Source organism: Vulpes lagopus, chromosome 5 (assembly GCF_018345385.1).
Source record: "Vulpes lagopus strain Blue_001 chromosome 5, ASM1834538v1, whole genome shotgun sequence".
NCBI lineage: Eukaryota > Metazoa > Chordata > Mammalia > Carnivora > Canidae > Vulpes > Vulpes lagopus.
In genome coordinates this window covers 62,899,647-62,917,877 of record NC_054828.1, presented here as the reverse complement: position 1 = coordinate 62,917,877, position 18,231 = coordinate 62,899,647, and the positions used below count along the sequence as shown (strand labels likewise).

The window sequence follows — 18,231 nt, the reverse complement described above, 5'->3', positions numbered from 1 at the left end:
ATAATATAAGAACAAGTATGTAAAAAAAAAGAACAAGTATGTAGATAAATAAATCCTCAACAAATAAAAGATATATGTAGTGGACATATATCTTATGTAACACAAAATATTAGAATTCAGAGCATATGAATAACTGATTAAAAAACAAACAAATTAATAGAAAATGGGCAAAAGAAATAAATGGTAGTAGCAGGGAGTGGCAGAATGACAAAACAGAAAATGCACTGATGAGGGTTTCCAAGGACATTGGTTTTGAGACCTAGCTCTGCCAACATCCAGTTACTTTTCTGGAACAAGTAACTCAATCTCTTTGAATCTCAGCTTTCCTATCTGTAAAATGGGAGTAAAGACTGGGCACCCAGCATGAAAAGGCAGAGAATGAGAAAAGCTTGAGATGGGGTGGGATTAGAGATGTATTTCAGTTAGGCCACTCTGGGTTCTTTAGGCTAGCTGCCCATGAGGTTGGCCTAACGAACTTTTTAAACTTTTTAAACGAGCTTTTAAAAGGTAGTTTAAATCTCACCTTTGAGATTCTGTTCACTTACCATGGCCCTCAAACTCTAGCAAACGTGAGAATCACTTGAAGAGCTTGTGAAACCACAGACTGTTGGGCCCACTCCCAGAGTTCCTGATTCAATAAATCTGAGGCAGGGCTGATAATGTGCATTTCTAGTAGGTTTCTAGGAGTTGCTGATCTTGGGAACCTACCCACTTGGAGAACAACTCAAAGTATGAGTAAAAAGGATTAGTGAAAATGCCAGAAGAGTATTTGAGAGCATATGCTTTTTTCTCTCCATTAAATGAGGAACATCTCTCACCACTGAAATTCCTCTGCATTTTGTTAGTCACACACACAGGATTTAGCTTTTAAAATACTTCTGGTCTAGGGTGGCTCAGTGGTTGAGCATCTACCTTCAGCTCAGGGCATGATCCTGGGGTCCTGGGATAGAGTTCCGCATTGGGATCCCCTGCAGAGAACCTGCCTCTCCCTCTGCCTATGTCTCTGCCTCTCTCTGTGTGTCTCATGAATAAATAAAATCTTTAAAAATAATAATAAAATGAAATACATATGTTATGCTCAGAGAAATAAGTCTATACAATCTCACTCATATGTGGAATTTAAGAACCAAAACAGGATCACAGGGGGAGAGAGGGAAAAATAGAACAAGATGAAATCACAGAGGGAGACAAACCATAAAAGACTCTTAACTCTAGGAAACAAACTGAGGGTCCCTGGAGGGGCACGGGGGTAACTGGGTGATGGGCATTAGGAGGGCACGTGATGGAATGAGCACTGGGTGTTATATGCAATGATGAATCACTGAACTCTACCTCTGAAGCTAATAATGCAATCTATGTTAATTAATTGAATTTAAATAAAAGAAAAAATTTAGAAAAATAAATAAAACACATGTGTTAAGGAACTGACTCTAGAGATTGCTCCCAGGAGGGAAGCTGTTTGATTAGAAGAGATTTCCACTATATACATTTTGGTACTACATGAATTTTACACCACATGCGTGTATTTCCATACAAACAAACAAAAAGTAAATCCAGCAAAACCTTGGCTCAATTTAATGAGTAACCAAGGTAATAGAGAAACCCACTGAATATATTCTGTATGACTATCATCTTCCCCATATTTAGTTCCCCAATATTTCTTACATTATAGTAAAATTCATTCAAACAGTTAACAAAAGATTGAAAAGGGGGTGGGGGAAGAAAGGAGGATAGATAGGGAGGAAAGGAAAGGAACATGGGCAGGTATAATAAAATTTGTGATTTGTGCTGAGTCAACTTCACTTTCAAGGCAGGCAGACAGGTGCAGAGGCCAGAAGTCACACTGAAGAGCTAGATAAATATCTGGATCAAAAGGTACATAACAAAACATGAAGAAAGACATCAAGTCAAGGGCAAATTATCAATTGATAACATTTTTAAATACCTTATTGAGGGGTTTCCATATCACAATAACTTAGGAGAAAGGGAAGAAGAAAAGCAAGGCAAGCTGTCACCTACGGGTCTATATCCACCAGCGACACATACATTAGATGATAGATACATAAATAGATGATGGATAAGTAAAATACATTTATTTTGACTCTTTACATATTACATATATTTTGGTAAGCCTTGGTTACAAGTAGAAATACAGAAGAATTTGTCATCGCAATATGCAGTGGCAAGCCGACTTTCCCAGTGCAAGTTCAGGATTTGTCCAGAAGAGGGAGATGTGAAACTATAAATTGCATCATGGTTTGTCTAACTTTTTGCTCCTGATCTTTCCAGGCTGAGCAGCCAGAGGGAAGTCCGGGATTGGGGCAGGGGAGCTGTCGGTGTCTGGATAGGTAAGCCTGTGTCTCCCACGCTGCCGCTCTGGGATCTCAGAACAGAGCACCCGGGCATGACATTCTCTGTCAGGTTCCTGTCCTTTACAACCTGGGAATCAAGATGACATGCTTACCGTTAGTTTTCATTCTTTTCACACAAACTGGTTAGAATACATAATGTGTTCACTGTTTAAAGAAAAATGGGTTTACATTATTGACGTTTACGCAATCAGGAAAGCAGGAAATTTCTGTGAAAAGAACAGTGTTCAAGTTTCCAGAATTTTGATAGTTTTTCATTCTTCTTATTGTAAAAAGACAAACGTGATTACTTATATTTTATTAAATGTAATACAGTGAGTAGTTCCTCATGTACACTTCACTTGAAATTACATGAATAAATAAACCCCACTTAAATAACCATCAAGGCCTAGAAGGGCTCAATTATATTTTCACATGGGAAGTGGAGTCAGTCTCCTAACTTGTTTCATGTGATCTAGACAATTCAAGGAAGAGGAAAGACAAATGGCCAATAAACATATGTAAACATATTCATCCTTGCTAGGGAAATGCAAACTGAAATAAAAAGGAGATACCATTGTAGGCTCATCATATTGGCGAAAATTTAAAAGTCACATTTGAATATGGAGGAAAATGGACACCTTCATGCACTGCTGGAGGAGTTTAAATTGCTATAGCCACACTGGAGAGCAGTTTAACACATATACTAAAGTTAATGATGCATATACCCTGCAATCGGCCAGTTTCACTCCCCTTAAGTTGAAAACCTGGCTGCACATTTGACTCATTATCCCAGTGGGTTATCAGCCCACCACCCTATGAGAAACTCTTGCACATGTGCACAAGGAAACAAATTCAAAAATGTTCACAGCAACCCTATTTATTGCAGCCAAAAATTGGAAACAACATGAATGTTCATCAAACAGATAATAGTGAAATAAAATACATGGTAAAATCATTCAGTAGAAAACTAAAGAAACTACGGGGTGGGGGGAGCCTGGGTGGCTGAGTCTGATAAGCATCTAACTCTAGATTTCAGCTCAGGTCACGATCTGAGTCAGGAGATGGAGCCCTGAGTAGGGCTCTGCCCTGAACATATAGAGCCTGCTTAAGATTCTCCCCTCTCTCTCTCCCTGTACCCACCTCCCCACCCCACTTGCACTCTCTCTCAAAAAAAAAGAAGCTGCAAAGTACAGATGCATGCAGAAACATAATTGAATCTCCCAAATATAATTTTGAGTGGCAATACTCAACACACGCAGTGCAATTGCACACGGCAGTTAAAATGAATGACTTAAGCCTATATGTCAATCTTATATTTGTCTTCCGTGACTGATATAAAAAATTGCTAAAGACCGAATAGCTTAAAATAACACAAATATATTATCTTACATTTCTGGAGATGAGAAGTCTGAAATGGGACTCATTAGTCTAAAATCAAGGTGTCAGGAGGGCTGGGTTCCTTTCTGAAGGCTGAATGGGAAAATCTGTTTCCTGTGTTGATTTTGCTTATTCTCTATGCTTTCTGTACACTTGGAAGAGTTCATCATTTAAGATAAAATGATTCTGGGGGCGCCTACCATTCTATCTATCATTCAGTAGAGCATTTGACTCTTATCTCAGAGTTGTGAGTTCAAGCCCCATGTTAGGTATAGAGATTACTTTAAAAAAAAAAAAAACGAAATGAAATAAAAATAGAATGCTTACATGCATCCCCATGACACTGTCTCAGTGGAATACTCATGCAAACTGACTAATCCTGTGGAAATTTTACTTATCATTTTGTTCCTTTTTTTTTTTTTAAGTAGGCTCTAACACAGGGATCGAACTTACCACCCTGAGATCAAGACCCTCCAGCCAAATGTGCACTGCTCTCATTCCAGAATCTGGTGCATCACTAGGGCACTGGTCACCACACAAAAACCTCTGGCCAAATGGGGCCACTGGAAGCACAGGTGCCCCAGCTGAGGAAGTAGATGATTCTAATGACTGGGGAGCAGCTGACACATTCTTAAACGTGCTACTGATCATAAAATTATCTTACAATTCCTAAAAAATTCAAAGAAAACCCCATTTCATTCCCTTACACCTGTTTTTGTGAAACAGTTTTCTCAGCCTTTCCATTTATCATAAACAAAAGAAAAATGGAAAGAAAAAAAAAAGAAAAATGGAAAGAGAATTCATTCAACCTCCTGTCTTATTTTATTTATTTATTTTTTTTTTTATTTTTTTTTTCTGTCTTATTTTAGAAGTAAAAACCATCCAAAGAAATATGAACTAATTAGTAAATTAAAGCTCCATTCATTTCCCTAAAAGATGCTTCTCCAATAAAATTTTACCTTTTATGTTTAATAATTATTTTGTGAGATGTGTAACATATTGTTTCATTGATTGTGTAATGCTAATGATTTTAATAATAACTCAAGACAATATTTTTTAACACTGCAGAGTCCTGTAGTCAAAAGAAAGAAAAGAAATTTTAATGAATTAAAACTTATTTTATATATATTTTTATCACGTGGATTTATGACAAAAAAAGGCTCAAGACAAGCAAACATTTCCAAACATAAAATATAATCTGTTAAGATAAAATTCTATAGGGAAAGTAGAATGGAAAGATGGATTCAAAGAGCTAAAAGAATAGTGTAAAATTCCTGTCTGTTGAAAAGAGCTAATCCAAGGATTTTTTTTATAAAGGTGAGTTACCAAATCACTATGGTAGTTAGATTCCATTGGATACATTTTATTTTTTTCAGAGTAGAGTTGACATACAATGTTGTATTAGTTTCAGGTGTACAACGTGGAGATTCAACCCACTGGGTATATTTTAAAATAGGAAACGACAGTTAATGTTAATATACCAATACTTAAAATATGATCCAATTTATCCTTTAAACTGTTTACAAATAGGATAAAACATTCTAGATATCAATCCAAAAATGGTCAGAGGAGTAGAGAGTTTTACGAGATTACTTTAGGGGGCACAGAAGCAAAAAAATTCTCAAGATAGCTACTCTAGGGTGGAATTGCTGGATCTTAATGTATTGAAGGTATTAATCTTTATGGGATAAAATCAAGTTATTTCACAGGATGATTGTACCAATTTACACTCTCTCCAGAAATCCATTTTCTTTGCTAATAGGTCACTTGAATTTACTAATGAGTTAGCTGAATTTCCCAGGAGTAGGAAAACATTTCTTTTTGCCAACTCTTCAGTGTTCATGGAGCTCTGCTCCTTGGTTAATGCCAAAGGCAAGAGCTTCATCAATTTTGACCTTCATGTATTCACCAAGTGTTTTTGCAACCCCCTAGCTTTGGTTTACACCGTTCCCTCCCCTGGGATGCCCTCTCCATCCACCTGCCACCAGTCTATCACCTATGCTTCCAGTCTGATCTTAAATGTCATTTCTTCGGAAAGTCTTTCCACAACCATGCTCCCTAAAGTTTCCTAATTCTCCACCACAGAACCCTGTAGAGTTTATACGAGTTAGGAATGATATATTTGCTTCTTTGCTCATATGTTATCTATCTCTTCCACTGGATTGTAAGCCCCTTGAAGGCAAGAACTGTATCTGTTTTATTCACCTACCTATGCCCTATCATTTAGTATAGCTCCTGATACATAGCAAAATCTCCATAAATATCTACTAAATAAACAAATGAACGAATTTTTTTCAGACTGAAGCAGACATCATCCCTAATCCAGTCATTGGTGGCTTTGAGCAGGATGTGGCAGGTGTTTCCACGAATAAAAAAAAGGTTATTCAAGTCTTTATGCTTCATTTCCATTTTGACCTGCTAAAAAGAATTCTAAAACCCTCTTCATATTACCATGCCTCCTCCTTTTTATTTTTTCCTCCTTCTTTTTAAATTCCTTTTCTCCCCTCCCTGCTCTTTAAAGTCTCTTCCTTTTTCTTTTTTCTTTTTTTTTTTTTTTTTTAGCTCCCTCTGTACTATCTTCAATTCTAAGAAGATGGATAAATTTGGTAATTTTGCAAATGAAACAAGAACATTTCTCTTTGATTTTCCCCCCAATCTCCAGCTCCAAGTTTACAGGCAAACTTGGAATGTCAGGGATTGCACATGCAATTAATAGTGATGGAGTTCAAGATGTGATACTCCAAAATAAGGCACCTTGACATACTAAATATTTTAAGCTAAGGGAAGTTGAGAAATGGCAGGTGCTGGACAGATTCTCTGATCTTGCCCTAAAGAAGACCATTAGACTTTCATAGGAGAGATGCCCTCCCTGTAACAAGATCCTTACACCCAAAGATTGAGAGAAATCTGAAGGAACAGGCCTCACAAAGTGCCCCCCCCCCCAGTTTATTACATTTAGCTCATATCCTTTTGCCTATCACATTTCCCCCACTGCTTTGCAATCTTTATCAAACCTAGCATAAAAATGCCCAGATCTTGGGATCCCTGGGTGGCTCAATCAGTTAAAGGCCGATTCTTGATCTCAGCTCATGTCATGATCTCAGGGTTGTGAGCTCAAACCCCATGTCAAGCCCACATTGGGCTCTGCACTCAATGGAGAGTCTGCTTGAGATTCTCTCTCTCCCTCTGCTCCTCCCCCTGCTCTCTCTCTCTCTCTCTCTCTCTTTAAAACAAATAAATATACCTTTTTTTAAAAAATGCCCAGGTCTTATTTTCCTTATGAAGGCTTCCATGTCACATGAAACTTACTTTAAGCAGATTTGTAGGCTTTTCTTTTAATAATCTGCCTTTTTGTACAGAGCTCTAGCCAGGAATCAAAAAGGGGTGGAAAGGAGATTTTTTTCCCTCCCCTTCAATAGTTAAGATAAAGTCATCAAATCCTCAGGTACAAGACAATACTTCCCCATCTGTAATACAAGTTTCTTAAGTGTGCACTGTCATTCTAAGCCCGCATTTTACTTAATTAATTTTTAAAAGGTTTTCTTTTTAAGTAATCTTTATACCCAACATGGGGTTTGAACCCACAACCTGAGATCAAGAGTCATGGTCTCTACTGACTGAGCCAGCCAGATATCCCGCTAAGGCCACATTCAAAAAAAATCATTTGTGAGAGTGAAAGAACACAATTTTAAGTCTGTCTAAATCTAATTTCCAATTGTATTTATACTTATCCCTGAACCTCCCCTTTATGTTGTTGTGATTCTGTATATTCGAAGACGAATTTAGTGTTGATGATAACAGTGACAACTCTACAAAGAGTTTCATGTTCATTATCTCATTTAATTTGATTAATATTAGACAGATGACTTCTAGGCAGGCCCTGGTAAGTCCTTGCAGGAAGAGAAGCTGGCAGGCAGCCCTGGTGGCTCAGCGGTTTAGCGCCGCCTTCAGCCCAGGGCGTGATCCCGGAGACCTGGGATAGAGTCCCACATCGGGCTCCCTGCATGGAGGCTGCTTCTCTCTCTGCCTATGTCTCTGTCTCTGTCTCTATCTCTGGGTCTCTCATGAATAAATAAAATCTTTTTTAAAAAATGGTGGGAGGGAGAGAAGCTGGCAGCAGCCTGCCCTGGTACTGAGAGCATGTCTTTCCACAGGGCTCTGGTCCTGCTGTCACCACCCAGCACCCACCCAGTCTATCCACAGCTTCTCTCACAGGCCAAGGGCCGCACCCCAGATCTGGCCTGGCCTGGAAGGGTAAGTTTGCTCTCTTGCTTGAACTGGGACATCCATCTTCTCCTGTCCTCAGACATCAGTGGTCTTGGTTCTCAGGCCTTTGGACCGGAACTTCCCCTTGGCTGTCCTGGGTCCCCACCTTGCAGATAGCAAGTTGTAGGACTTGTAGCCGCCATAACTGCATGTGGCTTTCCCTCATAATGGATCTTTTTCTTTTTTTTGAAAAAAAGTTTTTATTTATTTATTCGAGAGAGCCAGCATGAGTGGTAGGAGGGATGGCAGGAGAGGGAGAAGCAGGCTTCCCTCTGAGCAGGGAGCCCAATGTGGGACTCCATCCCAGGACTCTGGGATCATGACCTGAGCCAAAGGCAGCCGCTTAACCACTGACTGAGCCCCCCAGATGCCCCAATCTTTGTCTGTGTTTATGCCCTATTGCTCCTGTGTCTCTGGAGAACCCTAAGACAAGGACCAAGTATTTCAGAATCTGCCAGATTTAGGTGTGCTTTCCCACACAGATCCAGACTTTATTTTGATTTTTTTAAAATTATAATTAGATAGGAATTAAGGGACACAAAAAGGCAGATACTAGCCAGAAAGTTTCACCGTCTCCTTATTTCTTGAAATAAGAGCACCAAGAACCCTGGGTATAACCTGCTCTCCTGCTGTCTGCTGGCAGGGATCCGTATGGTCTAGGGTTCAGAACTGGTTCTGCTCCCATGGTCTCTGGGGACAGAGGAGAGAGGGGCTCTCCTCATCTGCCCCTGAGCCACTATATGCACAAGCGGGAGATCACTGTAAAGAAGCCAAAGTGTTTTTGATGTGGAAAGGGGCTAGATGTCCTGGCCTCTTCTCTGCTTTCTTCAGAGACTGTGGGCTGAATGGTGGTATCTATAATGATTCCCTCATCTCACAGGGAGCACTGAGACAGGGGTTATTTCCCCATATTCTATAATAGTGGCATTAAAAATATCTGTTTTTTTTTAATTTTAAAGCTTATTTAAGTAATCTTTATACCCAACCTTGAATTCAAACTCACGACCTCAAGATCAAGAGTTGCATGGTCTTCTGACTGAGCCAGCTGGCTGCCCCAAGACAAGTTCTCAAATAAAAAGGGGGGGATGGGGAACAATTGTTAGTAGGGAATTGGCAAAGTATTGTATATGCTATTCCACTGCCACAAATACATGGTCAACAGCATGGTGGTTAAGTATTAGACTCTGGAGCTGGACTGCCTTGGTTCTGATTCCAACTTTGCTACTTTCTGGCTATACATCCTTGAGAAAGAATCGTCACCCTCTATGTCTTAATATTCTCACTATAAAACAGGGATGATAATGACAGCACCAAACTCACAGGGCTGTGATGAGGATTAAATTAGCTAATGCACTACAGTGCTTGGAGCTGCACCCATGCACATCTAAATGAGTGTTCCTTGTTGTTGTTGTTGTTGTTATTTAAAGATATTCTTAAGTAACCTCTACACTAAATGTGGGGTTTGAGAGACCCCCATTGATCGCTTTGTGAGATCAAGAGCCAAGCGTTCCACAGACTAAGCCAGCCAGGCACACCCTCCACCCATTATTATGATTGCTGTTGTTCTGGGGGGAAAAACCCCCACAGATCCTTGTGGAGACTTAGTTAAGAATAACAAACAGACAGTAGTCATGGTTTTCTTATTCCAAACTGGATGTCAGGCCCTGTCAAAGAGATTGAGTAATGTAGGAATCCCAAGAACCAAGGAAAGGCCAATAAAGGAGGCTTTTTGGCCAAAGAGCTTCTCAGGGGGCCCTCCAATCATACTACTTGGGCAGTTACTTGCTCTGCCTCCTTGTACCCCACTGTGATCTCTGGCACTACTCCACAGCTTAAGGCTGTGCCCATAATAGGTAAACAGATGGATCTGGAAACCCCATTTCCCGCTAGATAGCCTTTAGATAGCCTGCCCTGGGTTTGTGCAACTTGACTGGAACTTTCAGGAAACCAGCAGTTCCAGTTTACATTTGGTGAGTGTATGCCGAGCTCAGGTGGACAGCCGAAGGGCCTGATGCCCCATCCCGTACCTTCACAGGAGACACTCCCACTGCCCGGACAGACTGGGGTCCCTGTCGTCAGGCTGCCCTGACCCTTCACACTATGTACAGAGCTCTGAAGTGTATGACGCCATTTCAAATGCATTCTCTCTCTCCCAACAGCTATGAAGCCACATGTTCTTTCCCCATTTCCTAGGCAGGAAAACAATAGGCAAAGAGGTAAAGAGAGCTGGAAGCCAAGCCTAGATTTCTCCTGTAAACCCTGGGCTCCTTCAAATACACCTCAGCTGCTTCAAACTGAACAGATCTGACTCTCTGAGACCTCACCGAAAAGGTGATCTTCTTTTTATTCTAAGTGTCAGAGCTCTTTGTCTTTTACTTTCATTCATCATTCTTATTTTGATAATTTAACCTCAAAAATTTAACCTCGAACCTAATCAAAATTAATTAGGCAAGATTCTCAAATATAAGGAGTTCCCTCTGAAAGGCGATACAATTTCCAAATTGTGCAATTTGTCAAAGGACGTCGTCAGTCATTCACGTTTTTCAACAGACATTTATTGAGCATCTACTTTACATCAGGAACAGTGTTCAGGTATGCTCTGGGGACTCACAGGAAAGAGGTGGGATCAGACAAATGAACAAATGAAAACAGTATAGCAAATGCTATGGCCAAAGAAGCACAAGGTGCTAGGGTGCTATGAGTAGGGGGGTAGGAGGCAAAATTTGTTACCCCAAAATATGTCTCTTTGGCTTAAGGATTATTTTAGGTTGATTACTTTTAAGAAACAGAAGACTCAGGAAGAACCTTTGTTCTTCCCCCTAACTGCCTAAAAGAATTGAGATTGAAGAGCTGCTCCAGGAAGGGAGTTATCACCATAGATAACTACAGTGCAAAATGAACTAGGTGTTGTAGACACTGCTAAATTCCTGTGGATACTCTGTGTTGTTGTTGTTTTTTTTAAATCTTACTGTGAATTGTCTTTTTTTTTTTTTCCCTTTCAGGTCCCGGACCCCCACCTTCTTCTCCTCAGCTCTAGATGGCATATAACCCTCCATGCCTGACTGCCTGTGGGCCTCATAGTCCCAGATGGTAATCCTTTTTCCAAAATCATCTTTTTAGGGGCACCTGAGTGGCTCAGTGGTTGAGCATCTGCCTTTGGCTCAGGTAGTGATCCTGAGGTCCTGGGATCATGTCCCCCACCAACTGAGCCAGCCAGGCACATCCTCTACCCGTTATTATTATTGTTGTTGTTTTTTCAAAAAAAAAAAAAACCCACAGCGAGCTCCCCACAGGGAGCCTGCTCCTCTGTCTGCCTATGTCTCTGCCTCTCTTTCTGTGTCTCTCATGAATAAATAAATAAAATCTTTTTTAAAAATCATCTTAAAAAGTATTTTATTTATTTATTAGAGAGGGAGAGACACGGAGAGAGCACAAGCAGGGGGAAGATCCGAGGGAGAGGGAGAAACAGGCTTCCTGCTGAGCATGTAGCCCTTTGCTAGAATCATGACCTGAGCTGAAAGCAGACACTTAACAGACTGGGCCACCCAGGCGCCCGTCCATCATGTTTAAATAAGATTCTATTTACCAACCTTTGGCTTGTCTGGTTCACTCCTGAAGAGTATTTATGTAGACTGGTTTCTCTGTAAAAGAGGTAACAAAATTAGGCAGTCTTAAAATGTCTGCTGCCAAAGTATAATGGCAAGAATGTTATTCATTTCCTAAAATACAAGCATTAGAGCCACATACACTTCTTGGTATAATAAATCTTTTTGTTAGGGTTTGCTCTACATACTAATCCATCTCTGATTCTGATAACTGAATTGCAGCTGCCATTTCTTGTCTAACTTTGGCTGTTTTCCTCTGAGTGATAATACCATTTTTTTTTTTTTGTATAAGTGATGGGATTTAATACTTTCATCAGGATGGGCTCATTGAATATTCATATTCCACTTATATTGTGTAGCAGCCACATGGGAAGTTGTAGTGGAATTTCAAAGCAGACGATAGTCACTCCAATGAGAAGACTGTTACGTGTGGGTGTTGGGTAGTTATAAATATGAGATTACACAAAGCAAATTCTATTTTAATAATGATCTATGCAAAATGGAAACAGGTGATTTTGAGCAGATGGTTAAAATCTTTATAAAGCCGTTTTATTCAGAGAAAATTAAAGGTATTTAAAAGCCCTCATTTATTTTAGCTCTAAAGAGTTTTCTTGAAAATCAGAGATGAGTGTTTTTGGCGGAGAGGAGCTAAATTATGCAACTGAACATTTTAGAAGAATCGTGCCTTTTATTGCTCTCTTTTGCTTTTTCTCTCCCTGTGACCTTTAGTTTCTTCATCTCTTTCTCTTCTATCCTTCCTCTCCTGCTGTCTCTTTGTAGTATCTTGCATTGACCCTTCCAGGGCCTCATCCAAACTCACCTTCATTGTTACATTCTACTCTCTTCCCTCTCAGGGAAAGTGCATCAGAATGAAATTGGCAGGATCTTTTGACAGCTTGTCTTTACTACTGTGTTGCCAGAAAAGGGAAAAAATGGCTATTTATACGGTCCATTTCCACAAGCTGCTGTTAAGTTGTGGGCCAAGTTTCCTTTAAAACAATGATTAATATTTCTTGATTGACTACCTGGCAGACTGTACTGGACTCATCCAACCTATGAATGAATGAGATTTCCCTAGATTTGGGCAGGGTTCAGTTGAGCTTTCACTTGGATATTTGGAAGTGGGTTTTTAATGTTGAATTTTATTTATGCCAATTGCAGAGCACAGGGCTCATAGTAATACATTGCATCATATAACTGACATATTTTATGTCAAAAATGGTCAGATATTAGCAGCGTCATGTTGTGCAACTTAACAGATACCCAATACATATTTGTTGATTAGAATTGAAGAGACTATGGAGATCATTCTATAAAGGATTTGAGGTGCCGTATACGAAATGGAGACACACAGTAAACTAACAAGACAATCCTATCAAAACCAAAGAAATTCTCAATTAAGCAGGAGGTTTAAACAAGGTACGTACACACACGTAAACACACTGAAAGGTCCTCCATAACTGCAATGCTCTTGCTATAAACTTGGAAGTTAGCTTTTGGTACCAAAGAATTGTGATGATGATGATGACCAGAACAGCCAAAATTTATTTATGACTTCTGTGTCCGGGTTGGTGCTGCTTTATACACACTTTATATTTACTGCCTACCACAACCTATGAAGATCATTATTATCCCCATCTTACGGATGGAAAAGTTAAAAGGTTTATTATCTTGGAGGAGAAAACAGTCTAGTTTCTTGGAGATCCACTAAATTGAAAAAAATTCTCGACCATGTCGTCAACACTATTCAAGCAAATGTAGCTAGAGTTTTGTAAGGACATTCTTCTATTTTTATTTATTTTTTAATTTTTATTTTATTTATTTATTTTTTACATTTTTTAAAATTGGAGTTCAATTTGCCAGCATATAAAGCATAACACCCAGTGCTCATCCCATCAATTGCCCCCCTCAGTGCCCGTCACCCAGTCACCCTGCCCACCTCCCCATCCACCACCCCTTGTTCGTTTCCCAGAGTGAGGAGTCTCTCATGGTCTGTCTCTCTTTCTGATATTTCCCACTCATTTTTTCTCCTTTCCCCTTTATTCCCTTTCACTATTTTTTTATATTCCCCAAATGAATGAGACCATATAATGTTTGTCCTTCTCCGATTTACTTATTTCACCCAGCATAATCCCCTCTAGTTCCATCCACGTCAAAGCAAATGGTGGGCATTTGTCGTTTCTAATGGCTGAGGAATATTCCATTGTATACATAGACCACATCTTCTTTATCCACTCATCTGTCGATGGACACCGAGGCTCCTTCCACAGTTTGGCTATTGTGGACATTGCTGCTAGAAACATCGGAGTGCAGGTGTCCCAGCGTGTCACTGCATCTGTATTTTTGGGGTAAATCCCCAGCAGTGCAATTGCTGGGTCGTAGGGCAGATCTATTTTTAACTCTTTGAGGAACCTCCACACAGTTTTCCAGAGTGGCTGCACCAGTTCACGTTCCCACCAACAGTGCAGGAGGGTTCCCCTTTCTCCACATCCTCTCCAACATTTGTTGTTTCCTGCCTTGTTAATTTTCCCCATTCTCACTGGTGTGAGGTGGGATCTCATTGTGGTTTTGATTTGTATTTCCCTGATAGCAAGTGACACGGAGCATTTTCTCTATGTGCGTGTTGGCCATGTCTTTGTCTTCCTCTGTGAGATTTCTGTTCATGTCTTTTGCCCATTTCATGATTGGATTGTTTGTTTCTTTGCTGTTGAGTTTAATAAGTTCTTTATAGATCTTGGAAACTAGCCCTTAATCTAATACGTCATTTGAAAATATCTTCTCCCATTCTGCAGGTTGTCTTTTAGTTTTGTTGACTGTTTCTTTTGCTAAGGACATTCTTTTAGTATCCCTCGCCCTTGGGCAAAGATTCTCATGCATGAGAATCACCTGAGGACTTGCCCCTCATCCAAAATGTGGACCCTCTGAGTCTTTGTTCCTCAAAGTGTGGTCTTTATGACCACATTATCAGCCTGGTTGAGGAGCCTATTAGAAATGCATGATCCCAAGCCTCACTCCTGAAGGCATCGGCACCTTAGTTTAACAAGATTCTCAGGTGATTTATATGCATATTAAAGTTGAGAAATGTGGCTTTAAGTGCAGAATGTTTGAATTCTAAATAGACTCCCAAGGTGATTCTGATGAAGGTGATCGCTGGTTAGATCATACTTTATAAAACACTGCCCCTGGACATGATACCACAATGTAATTCACTGAAAGCACTACTGCAAGCAATTTGAGAAGCCACGGGGTCACAGAGTCAAGACAACATAAGTTATGCATGCACAACAGTTGCTGTTGTGAGGTTCTGCCTAGATCCAATAATAAAACCGAGGATATTGGTAGGGCTTCCCCTACTTTGCCATCCCAACTGACAGAGGAGAAGGTATCCGTTACAGGAAGGGGAGTATCAGAATGGCCTACTTTAGACATGAAACTATTTTTTTTTTAAGATTTTATTTATTTATTTGAGAGAGACAGAGACAGTGAAAGATTGCATGAGTCGGGAGGAGAGGAAGAAGCAGGCTCCCCGCTGAGCAGGGAGTCCCATGTGGGGCTTGTTCCCAGGACACTGGGATCATGACCCAAGCTAAAGGCAGACGCCCAACCAACTGAGCCACCCAGGTGCCCCGACATGAAACTACTTTTAGATACTGAAACTGTATCGAAAAGAGTTGTGTGACTTTGGCATTGACTCCTTAATGTGTTTGTATTTAACTTTTAAAATTGATTTCAGTTATTTAGAATTGGGCCAAAGTGGTACTGTAGTAAGGTGTGCGGTTTATTTTGTGGCTGCAAGGACCCCTGTGTATATTCTTAAATACTCCCATGATATATGGCCACATGGTATGTTGACTAGTACTTCTGGAAATCTGGAGTGGTTCTGAAAGGCAAACACTGGATAATAGGGTGGATTAATACGTAGTAGGGATCCTACTCCATGGGGTGCTCTAAATTTCTCATCATGTGCCCCATCAAGTAGGAGTGTGGCAGGGGAGGGGTGAGCTTGAGCGGACCATCCCTGTTGTACAGCTAAGAAAACAGCTACCACAAGGTGGAGCAAAGTCACGATATTAGAATCACAGTGGCCTGTCTCCCAAACTTGGCTCACCCCAGCTTCTGGATTTTAAGTCACAGGCATCTTCATATCCAGCTTTGTGAAACCAAGTGGGCTCCTAAATATGGAAAGAATAAGGAGAACCTGAAAAAGAGAAAACTATGAAAAGAACAATTGGTCAGTCACACTGCATGGCTGGATAAGAAGAGGTCCATTGGCGGGGGGGGGGGGGGGGGGGGGATCCATGGAGGCAAAATCATGAATCAGTCAACACACTTCACCGTATGTGAAGCTGCTTAAAGAACCATAATGCACAGGAAGCAGAGTAGAAAATTGAGAAAACCCACTATGGAAGCAAGCTGATAGGAGCTGGAATGCTGGCCCAGACAGGTCTTTACACATTTACTGGGCTTTCTAGTTTCTCAACTGTAAAATGAGGGCAATGGTATTCACCTTTGTAGGGCTCTTGTAAGAATGTACACAAAATGCTTTGTTTAGTGGGTGGGACCCAATTTCCAACAACGGTAAGATGGTGATTTACTAATATTAAGACATTGAAACATTTATTGGTGGTTTATCGGACATGTTGAAGTCAAAGATATTTGAGATACAGTCTGATTTTTATCTTTTTTAATCTTTTTTAAGTTTCATTTATGTAATCTGTGCACCCAACATGGGGCTTGAACTCACCACTCTGAGATCAAGAGTTAGAGGTTCTTCTGACTGAGCCAGCCAGGCACCCCACGCAGCTTCTGATTTTTTAAATAGCTTTCTTTCAAAGAAGATTAAAACTGAGATAATAATCACAAAGATTACTAACATCCTCTGGGTATGTACAATGGCTGATGTTGCTATCAACACATTAAGGGACTATCTCGGTAAGTGCTTATCACATCCCCAGGAGCTAGGCATTAACCCATTTTACAGATGAGGGAACCGAGGCCTGGAGAGGTGCTGTACTTTTTATCAGCTCACTCAGGAAACTGCAGAGCTAGGATTTACTTCTGGAGGCTCTGTCTTTGGGGTGTGTGCCTACCACCGTGGTTCAGGTCTAGCTTCAGCCAACAATTTGTTTCCAGGGGCTGTACTTTCCACTGCTAAGTTGTGCTTCCCAAGTGCAAATATAAAATAAATCTCAGTGGCACCATGAATGGATGATGTGAATCACATTTATGTTTGACTGCAACCATCACCAGAGAAAGCTGCTTATCTGTCTGTGGTCTCTCTCTCTCCCCATGCCCAACCTGTCCTTCCACCCTGCCAAGTTATCTTTATAAAACATATATGTGATCATGACACTTCTTTACTTAAAGGTTCCCTGTTGTCTGCAGGACGGGGCCCAAGAGCTCAGCACAGGAGCCCTCTCCCAGTTGGCCCTGACCCTGCTTCCCAGCCTCTCTGCTTTAGATATTCTGGCTCTTTACCCAACGCTCTTACGCTCTTACATAAGACAGTTCCACATGAAATTAGGACAGTCAGGAGTTCCATAGTTAACCTCTTGTTTGGCAAGATGGAAAAAAAATAATTTTTTTAAAGTTTTTTTTTTTTTAAGTCATCTCTACACCCAACCTAGGGTTGAACCTACACCCCCCAAGATCAAGAGTTGCACGATCCACGGAGTGAGCCAGCCAGGTGCCCTGTAAAAAGAAAAAAAAAAAACAAAACTTTTAATTAAAACTTAAAAACCGTGCAATTTAAAACAATGTGCACACACTATCAGCTGAAACATAAATATGTATGGAAATCTTTAAAATGTTTTTCACCTCCTATGAGAGGTCGGGTGTGTTAGTGGAGAACATCTTGTAAACTATACTTCGATTGCCCCAAAGGGTGTCGTTCTCTTTTTCCTCCCTGGAACCGAACCCCTTCCCTCTGTGAGGGGGCAAACAGCTTACTATTCATCCTTCCAGCCCAGTTTAAATACCACGTCTCCCCAAACCTCTTGCTGCCCACTTTTTTCCTTTCAGGACTTCCAAAGCCACGAGTATTTCTCTTGCCTTACGGCATTATTGAGCTTTATTCTGTCTTCAGTCAAGCCTGAGATGCCTTAAGGCAGGGCCCAGGCACCTGACGTCGGAGTCCCCAGCTCTTAGCCTGGGGTCTGGGCCCACCGTCAGGCCCAGGGTTACCGCCGGATACAGGGGCGCGGGTCAAAGTCTCCAGGTCCCTACCCGGGTCAGATCCCCAGGGAAAGCATCTCGGGGGCCGGACACACCCCTCAGCAACTGCTTTGATAAACGAGGCCACACGGTGGAAAAGTGACCGGAGAGCAGACAGACGGCGGGGGGGGGGGGGGGGGGGGGGAGGGGCAGGCGGTCCGCGGGCGGGGGGCCGCGCCCTCCCCGCGCCCCAGCCCCGCGCTCCGGCCCCGCGCCCTCCCCGCGCCCCAGCCCCGCGCCCCGGCCCCGCGCCCTCCCCGCGCCCCAGCCCCGCGCTCCGGCCCCGCGCCCCAGCCCCGCGCCCCGGCCCCGCGCCCTCCCCGCGCCCCGGCCCCGCGCCCCAGCTCCGGGCGGCTTCCCGGGCGGGGAGCCCCCTGTGGCCGAGCCGCGCAGGCCTCTCCACGTTGCCCTCCCGGCTT

At 41.6% G+C, this 18,231-nt stretch overlaps 1 long non-coding RNA gene across 1 annotated transcript; it reads left to right on the top strand.

Annotated features, from left to right (window-relative positions):
- The first annotated feature begins 2,295 nt into the window (after positions 1-2,295).
- On the top strand, positions 2,296-11,204 carry LOC121492140. Its single transcript, XR_005988115.1, has 5 exons — positions 2,296-2,348; positions 6,027-6,107; positions 7,883-7,982; positions 10,154-10,325; positions 10,997-11,204. It is a non-coding gene; the product is annotated as an uncharacterized LOC121492140 (long non-coding RNA).
- The last annotated feature ends 7,027 nt before the right edge of the window (positions 11,205-18,231 follow it).